This window comes from Suncus etruscus, chromosome 7 (genome assembly GCF_024139225.1).
Source record: "Suncus etruscus isolate mSunEtr1 chromosome 7, mSunEtr1.pri.cur, whole genome shotgun sequence".
NCBI classification, from domain to species: Eukaryota; Metazoa; Chordata; class Mammalia; order Eulipotyphla; family Soricidae; genus Suncus; species Suncus etruscus.
The window spans coordinates 44,762,758-44,771,225 of NC_064854.1; the positions used below are offsets into that span (position 1 = coordinate 44,762,758).

Below are 8,468 nucleotides of genomic sequence, written 5' to 3' on the forward strand. Positions count from 1 at the left end.
TAAAGTGCTTGACATATATGATCTCTTTTTGTTCACATAGTCATCAGTTAAAGTAAATGAAGCAGGTCTTGCATATTTTTATTTACTTATTTTTGGGGTTTGGGGCCACATTCAGTCATGCTCAAGAGTAATTCCTGATTCTGCACTCATGAGTCACTCATGAGTCACTCCTGGGTGGTACTCAGGAGACCATGTTGGATGCCGGGATCAAACCTGGCATTCAATCATGTGCAAAGCAAGTGCCCTATACTATCTCTCCAGCCCCATTTTGCATATTTAAAAATTGAGACCCAGGAAGTGGAGAGACTGCTCAGAGAAAAGCCAGAAGTAAGCCTTGAACACAGCTGGGTGTGGCCCATCCTCCCCCACTAAAATAAATAAAACTTGATCTTAGACTTTGGCTCCACTTCTAAGGTGAAAGAATTTTGTAAAGAAAGAATACAAAATAGAGTGATTTAGCTGCCTTTACCCAAGGAGTTGTCCTGTCTGAAGGATCTTTTTCTCTTCATCCCTTGTCCTGGTCTTTCACTGCAAGTTGTATCATAATAGTAGTCAGAAACGGCGCTGGACTTTCGCCAAAGACAAGCTCGCTTAGCTGCAGGTGGATGCCAACTGCAAATTCAAATGCAACGTGATGGCAAAAGAGGTCTTCCAAATGACCCAGTCTTTCTTGAGCCTCATGAAGAAATGACGATCTGTAAATACTATGAGAAGAGATTATTGGAATTCTGTTCAGTGTTTAAACCAGCAATGCCAAGGTCTGTTGTAGATATAGCTTGTATGTATTTCAAGTGTTTTTACCTTAATAACTCAGTAATGGAATATCATTCACGAATAATAATGCTTACATGTGCATTTTTGGCCTGCAAAGTAGACAAATTCAATGTATCTAGCCCACAATTTGTTGGAAATCTACGGGTGAGTCCTCTTGGACAGGAGAAAGCACTAGAACAAATTTTAGAATATAAACTCCTACTTACACAGCAACTTAATTTCCACCTTATTGTACATAATCCATATCCAGGGGTGGCAAACAAGTTCGACACAAAGAGCCCAAATTTTAAACTGTGAGCGTTAGAGAGCCACACCACGCAGTGACCTGCCAAAACAGACAAACACTCACACAAAAGCATATAATTTTAACAATAATATATTAAACACATATTGCATTTTGCCATTTTGAGTGAGGGTAAAAATCTTGTTCACCACGCCTGATATAAACCATTTGAGGGCTTTCTCATTGATATGAAAACTCACTATCCCATGTTGGAAAATCCAGAGATGTTGCAGAGAACAGCTGATGACTTTCTCAACAGAGTTTCATTAACAGATGCTTGCAACTTTCACGGGAGTCCCCCGACCCGCGGGGGTGTGGAGATGAAAGTTGCTAGTTATTAGTGGGTTCACTCGAGCAGAACCGACCTGTAAAGAAGAACTAGAGAAATTAGTAACAGAAGCCTTCAAGACAACGCATGCTGTTCAAAAAGGAAAGTTTATTGTTGGGGGATCAGCTTTTAAGGGCTGAAACACGTCAGGGGTGTTACAAATTTTACACCAATCACAGTTACAAGCATTCATTAGCATAAACTGGGGCAGGTAATAGGGAGAGGCAAAAAGGTAGACCTGAGCACGTTTTACTAAAAGGCATAAGATTCAAACAGAGTTCTTAATAATGTTTGCTAACACAAAGGCAAACTCTATATTTTTCTTTCTGGCTGGATATATTGGGCTGCTCTGAATTACTTTATTTTTGTCTATTTCCTTTGTTCTCAAGGCATGGGCCTTTTGGTCACGTGGGTGACCAGATTAGGAATTACTGAGGTGTCCTATGTCCCAGGTTTCATCAGCTAGGCTCCCCACAGTTCCCCCTTTCCTGTAAATAATAAAAGAAGAAGAGCAAGGTGGGTGGAGTAGCCTGTTTTAGGTTGTTTGGTGGGCTTCCAGTACTGGACATGGCAACAAGAGACCAAATTAAAAGTTTTTGCGCGCAAAATATTAGGAATGCCATGTTTGCACCCAGACACTAGCACCAAGCTATCCCCGTCATGGGCATCTCCACAGCCAGGAGCAGAGCAAGCAGGGGCGTTTAGCCAGATACTCAAAACTCCTTAAAGCTCAGAGGTATATCCAAGGCTTCAAGTTCTTCGGGGTGCATTTAGGAGAGCCACTGATATTGGACCTATACTGAACATTAGGGCAATCTCAGTAACCGGATTTTTAACAAACTTGTGAGGCGACAGAATGCCTTGGGGCCAAAGGAAAAATTAGCAAAAAGCCAATGAAAGGACCAATTAGGTAGCAGCTTAGACAGCCAGGATGAGGTAGAGGACCAATTTTTATATCAGGACTCATCTTAATCCCTCTGTCTATTTCTATTCTCTAGACTTTCTTCCACAAGTTTAATGCTATCTTTAGCTAAGCCAAGTTTATTTTAAAAAGCAACATTTTTCTCTGAGGATGACACAAATTTCCCCCTCCCTCAAAAAAAGTCAAATTTAAACCATGGCAGTTTTTTGCTTTAATACTGCTAGGGATTTAACAGTTAAGTAGTGTAAACTTTTTCTAAGTTTGTAAACATTTTTAACAACAGTTATAAGGCATTAACAGATTATAGAGTATGAACCAATGAATAAATTTTTGTGCTTACACCAGTAACACCCAGGCCTTTCAATAAGGCTGGGGTGGAGGCAATGTTTGTTTTTATACTGCAGCGGGAGAGAGACAAGGTTATTTTTAAGAGGTAATAAGGCAATTTTTGATTTAACAGTCAATTTAGGCATTAAAACAACCAAAACACAGTAGTCCTAGGACTAAAGAAACAAATGTAAAACAATGGGGGAGATAAACCAGTGAAACAGGCAAAAAACGTTAAATTGAGGGCAATTATGAACTGAAAGGAGAAATCAACGACAAGAATTTGATTACAATTTTCAATAGGGGGAATCATATTGGGTACCAAGGGGCAAAGTTCAAGTTCCACCACTAGTTTTAAAGTTAAGCCACGTTGTTGAAGCTTCATACCGCATTGCAGAAGGTTGGTGTCGTTGGTGAAGTAAGGCAGTTTAAGGCAGCAATTTAGGCCGGTGAGGTGGGTGAATAGCAGGTACCGAAGGCGTTTGGGCAGAGGCGTTGATTATGACAAGGATGAGCTGAGAAGAGGAGGGGGGTCCGGAAGACCGCGTGGGCTGGAAGGGTGAGGAAGCAGGCAGAGTTCTGAAGAGCTTAGGGCATGGGAGAGGTTGAGCTGACATCGCCAGGGGAGTTGGCTATGTTTCCGGCACCATAAAAGGGGAAGGGAAGGAACCAGAGGTGTTGTCATCGTCTTGCAAGGGAGAGTCAAGTGGAGCAAACAAATTAATGAAGCCTTGGTTCGAAGGGGGTGGTTGGAGGCAGCCAGGCAGAGTACCAAATTCAGCATTGTCAAAGATGGAGTCAGTTAGAAACAGGTTCGCAGGAATGGCAATAGCAGGAGGGGTGACAGGCTTTTTTGAAGTGAATGAGGACAGGACTGCGGGAAGCTGCAGGAAGTTGTCTATAAGAAAACAGCTTGGCAGGAGGCAAAATGATTATTTTTGAATGCCACAGGAATGCCTTGTGACTTTTGCCAGACTTTAGCACTTTAAAAAATTTTATAATTAATGATAGCCTATTGTTCAAAAACCTTTAAACTGAACTTAAATGATTTTTTTTAAACTTATTAGTTATCATTTTAAAGCTAGATGCTTCTTTTTAGCCACATTTGGCCTTATTCTATTGGCCTTAACTATACAAAGCAGAAAGTTGGGTGATTGTAAAGTCCAAAAATTCTCCAGGAAAAAATTATTCCTGATGGCCATTTGAGAAATTTGGGATTTACCATCTCCTACTTTTTCTGCCATGCTGATAGGACAAAGCTAGCTTAGCACAGGATTTTTTAGCAGGATTTCACAGTTTGTTAGATGACCAGACTAAGCCAGGTTAAAAAAAATTAATTGAAATTTCAAAAATGGATAAGGCTTTAAAAATTGTATTTATCATGAAATGCAAAAATAACAAATAAACAGAACAAACAACACGAAACACAACATTGTGGCCACTTTCACGCATAACACACACACATGAACAGACAAGAGGATTTATTCAAAATTTGCATTAGAAAAATTAACAAGCGCTTTTAAATATTTAGCCGGCATGTTTGTAAAAAATTGTTAACGTAGCTGGAGTGGAACTGCTGAAAATAAATTTTAAGGTTTAGCTTTAACACAAAACATTTTTAAAACAATTCTAATTTGAAATTTAAAACATGAAGTAAAATGTAGCAGTTAAAAATTTTATTAAGTGAAATGGTTAGGGGAGCACTGTAGAAGAAGTTTTCACTCTGAAGTATGATATTATTTGCTGAAAATGAACAGGTTTGTTATAAATTGGTTTTACAGTAGAATAGTAAGACAGCTGTAATAAAGTGTTAAAATTTTTATGATTAAACACAAGAGTATGAACTATGATTATTAAAGGTATAAAAAACTGACTTTAAAAAACAACTGTTTTTACTTTGAAGACTTTAAGTGAATAATTTGTAAAGATTATATACCAAATTAGGAAGGTTAAACACATTATTTTCACCTTATTTTTTAAATACCTTAAGAATTAAAATAAATTTTCTAATAGAAATATAAAAAGACTCAGATTTTAATACCTGTGTGTACGATTAAATTTTTAAAACACCAAAAAGTTTTTTTTTTTTTTGTTTTTGGGTTACACGTGGCAGCGCTTAGGAGTTACTCCTGGCTTTATGCTCAGAAATAGCTCCTGGCAGGCCTGGGGGACCATATGGGACACCGGGATTCCAACCAACCACCTTTGGTCCTGGATTAGCTGCTTGCAAGGCAGACGCCGCTGTGCTATCTTTCCGGGCCTGCTGTATAAATTTTTAAAACACCAAAAGGTTTCTCTTTGGAGGTTGCCTCTAAGAATATATTGCAGGTATTATTAGCATTTTGAAAGGATAGCTATTTATGAATGAGGCGCTCTGGGGAGCTTTGGATCTGGGGCTGCTGTGAGAAGGCTGGCTGCGGTGGAGTGGATTGTGCCGGCTGATCCCCGTGGCCGGCTGGAATGCAATGTGTTTCGGGGCCCGGGGCACCACATTGAAAGCAGGTTTTTCCTTTGTTCTGGCCTTGAAAGGCAACAAAGGCTTTGGCGATCTTATGAACAAAGGGGTCTGCCTCACGGCAGAGATTTATCATATCATGCAAGGACTTTCCTTTCAGGTTGTTTCTAAGGATACTTTTACAGGTATTCTCAAATGCTAGTTGTTTCACTAGGGTACTATCAGCGTCTGTGGCGGTGACGCCCAGGACACGCTCCACAGCCTCTGAAAGGCGGGCAATGAAAGAATTGTATGGTTCGTTTGGGCCCTGCACTATCTGAGAGAGCGGGGCAGTAGAGGTACCAGCCCGGGGAAGGGACTTCCAAGCTCGTAGGGCAGCGAGAGCCGTGTTTGCAAGCAAGCTTCTAGGGAGTTTACACTGTTCTTTAAGAACGTGATATGGGGGTATTCCTGCTATGCGGGCATAAAGGTCATCATTTCCTGCAGCAATACCCTGACATCTTAATAGGAAATTAGCTTCCCAAGAAACATAAACATCATTTTTCAAAGCAGTTCTAACAATATCTCGCCACTCGGCTGGCAGAACAGCGCCGCCGCCACCGATGGATTCAAGGCAAGACAAGGTGTATGGAGCATGTAGGCCATAAGAGGTGACTGCAGTAAAAAGTTCTTTGAGGTTTTTTCTGTCGAGGGCCTTGTATTGCCGCAGTTGCCGTCTGATAGGGACTTCAGGAATGTCAGGGGGTTCTGCTTGATCGGGACTATGGTCTAGGGAGCCATTGTCGGGCTGGGCTGGGTGTTGGGGGGCTCTGGCAGCTGGAATTGGAGCTGCTGAAGTGGCAGCAGCAGCTGCGGCTGCTTCTTGCCTGGCCTGCACCCTCGTGCGGGGTTTGCCAAGGGGTAAAGAGGGGAGTTCACCCTCCTCCTCCCAGTCCTCCCCGTCCGAGCCATGGACGGGGAACAAAAAATGTGGAGATGATGGATCTGTAGCTTGAAGCTGGGCAATTTGCTGTTTGAGCTGCCGAATCTCTATCAATAAAGGATTATCAGGTTCTGGAAGAGGCATTTTTATGGGTGCGGGCAAATCAAACGGGGGGGGGCTGTGAGGGAAGAGAGGTTGCATTCCCATGGTAGGGATCAGTTTTATCCTGCAACTCACTTTCTTCCTCTGAGTCCTGCTTCTCCTCAGGGGGCTCTGAGGCTGCCGCTCGCAGAGAGGGATAAAGAGTTTTCTGCATAAGAGAAGAAGGCTCCTCGGGGGGAGAAAGGGAATCAATATGCAAAAATGAGCTGGAGCGGGAACTGGGGTGTGAGCATTGTTTGGAGGCGTGCTCCAAATGCTCCTGGGCATCTTTCTTAATTTGCAAGCTTTTAGGGTTAAAAGCAGATTTTACTATGATGCTTTTGAGGAGATCCCAATATTTCAACAAGTTTCTTTAACTTTTAATCTTCCTACTTCTTAGTTCCTCTTGTATATAATAATTTTTCGCCCCTTTACTCGGGCTGGTCCCCATTTTTACTCTGGGACTGTAATGGGGTGGCGGTTTTTACCTAGGCATTAGACTACTAAATTACGTTGCTTTAATTTATTTTACCTGACGTAATTCAGCTCCGGACTTGTCGCACTCTGCCACCCGATCAGATTCTGTAACTCGAGCTCCCACGTGGGCGCCACTCTGCAACTTCCGGGAGTCCCCCGACCCGCGGGGGTGTGGAGATGAAAGTTGCTAGTTATTAGTGGGTTCACTCGAGCAGAACCGACCTGTAAAGAAGAACTAGAGAAATTAGTAACAGAAGCCTTCAAGACAACGCATGCTGTTCAAAAAGGAAAGTTTATTGTTGGGGGATCAGCTTTTAAGGGCTGAAACACGTCAGGGGTGTTACAAATTTTACACCAATCACAGTTACAAGCATTCATTAGCATAAACTGGGGCAGGTAATAGGGAGGGGCAAAAAGATAGACCTGAGCACGTTTTACTAAAAGGCATAAGATTCAAACAGAGTTCTTAATAATGTTTGCTAACACAAAGGCAAACTCTATATTTTTCTTTCTGGCTGGATATATTGGGCTGCTCTGAATTACTTTATTTTTGTCTATTTCCTTTGTTCTCAAGGCATGGGCCTTTTGGTCACGTGGGTGACCAGATTAGGAATTACTGAGGTGTCCTATGTCCCAGGTTTCATCAGCTAGGCTCCCCACAGATGCTTATCTTTTTTGTTTTGGTTTTTGGGCCACATCTGGTGACGCTCAGGGGTTACTCCTGGCTATGTGCTCAGAAATTATTCCTGGCTTGGGGGACCATATGTGATACCGGGGGATTGAACTGCGGTCCGTCCTAGGTCAGTGCATGCAAGGCAAATGCCCTTGTACCACCACTCCAGTCCCAACAGATGCTTATCTTTTATACATGCCATCTCAAATTGCCCCTGACTACCATTTTACCCAGTGCATCTAAAGCAGGAATCACTATGGAAAGTTATTTATCAGAAAGACTGATGCTGAAAGAGAATAGAACTTGTTTGTCACAGTTGTTAAATACAATGAAAAGTGTGAGAAACTTGCTTAAAAAAAAAGTATGAAGCACCTAGACCTGAAGAAGTTGCTATTCTGAAACAAAAACTACAGAAATGTCATTCTGCTGAGCTTGCCCTTAATATTACCACCAGTCCTGAGGGCTTATTCCTGGCTCTATGCTCAGGCTTTATGTTCCTGTCAGACTCAAGGTGACTTGCTGGGATGTCAGGGATTGAATCCAGATCAGCATTATGTAAGAAAGAAGAAGAAGAAGAAGAAGAAGAAGAAGAAGAAGAAGAAGAAGAAGAAGAAGAAGAAGAAGAAGAAGAAGAAGAAGAAGAAGAAGAAGAAGAAGATGATGATTACATCTCAAAGAAATACAAGCTGGAGGCATGAACCGATGATGATCTGGAAGATTCTCTTTAAGCATTTGGAATAGACCTGTCAGCATTATTAGCTAATGTAGAAGATAAATTACATCTGACTTTCAACTATTTGAAGATGAAATAATGTGAAAACACATATGTATCATTAAACTTTCCTATTATTTAAAGATGGGGGCCTTTCAGGATTGTTTTATGTAAAATGAAGTGTTTTCTAATGAGCTAGAAAAAAAAAGAATACAAAATAAAAATAAAAATAAGAGACTTCCTCATATTGGATTACCAAAAAGAAAAGTTCATATATTCTAACCTGAAAGGAAAAATGAAGAGAGGCCATAAAATTCTGACAAAAAAGGAATGAAAATGTTCCTAAAACAGTGGGTAAGGTGACTTGCTAGGCAAGCAGTCAACTGGAGTCAACTGGGGTTTGATCTGTATCCTATATGGTTCCCCCAGTCTTGCCAGGAGTGATTCCTAAGTA

General features: G+C 41.3%; 1 pseudogene; it reads left to right on the forward strand.

Moving 5' to 3' along the window:
• The first annotated feature begins 619 nt into the window (after positions 1–619).
• Positions 620–8,219, forward strand: LOC126013514 (cyclin-H-like; annotated as a pseudogene).
• Positions 8,220–8,468: the final 249 nt, after the last annotated feature.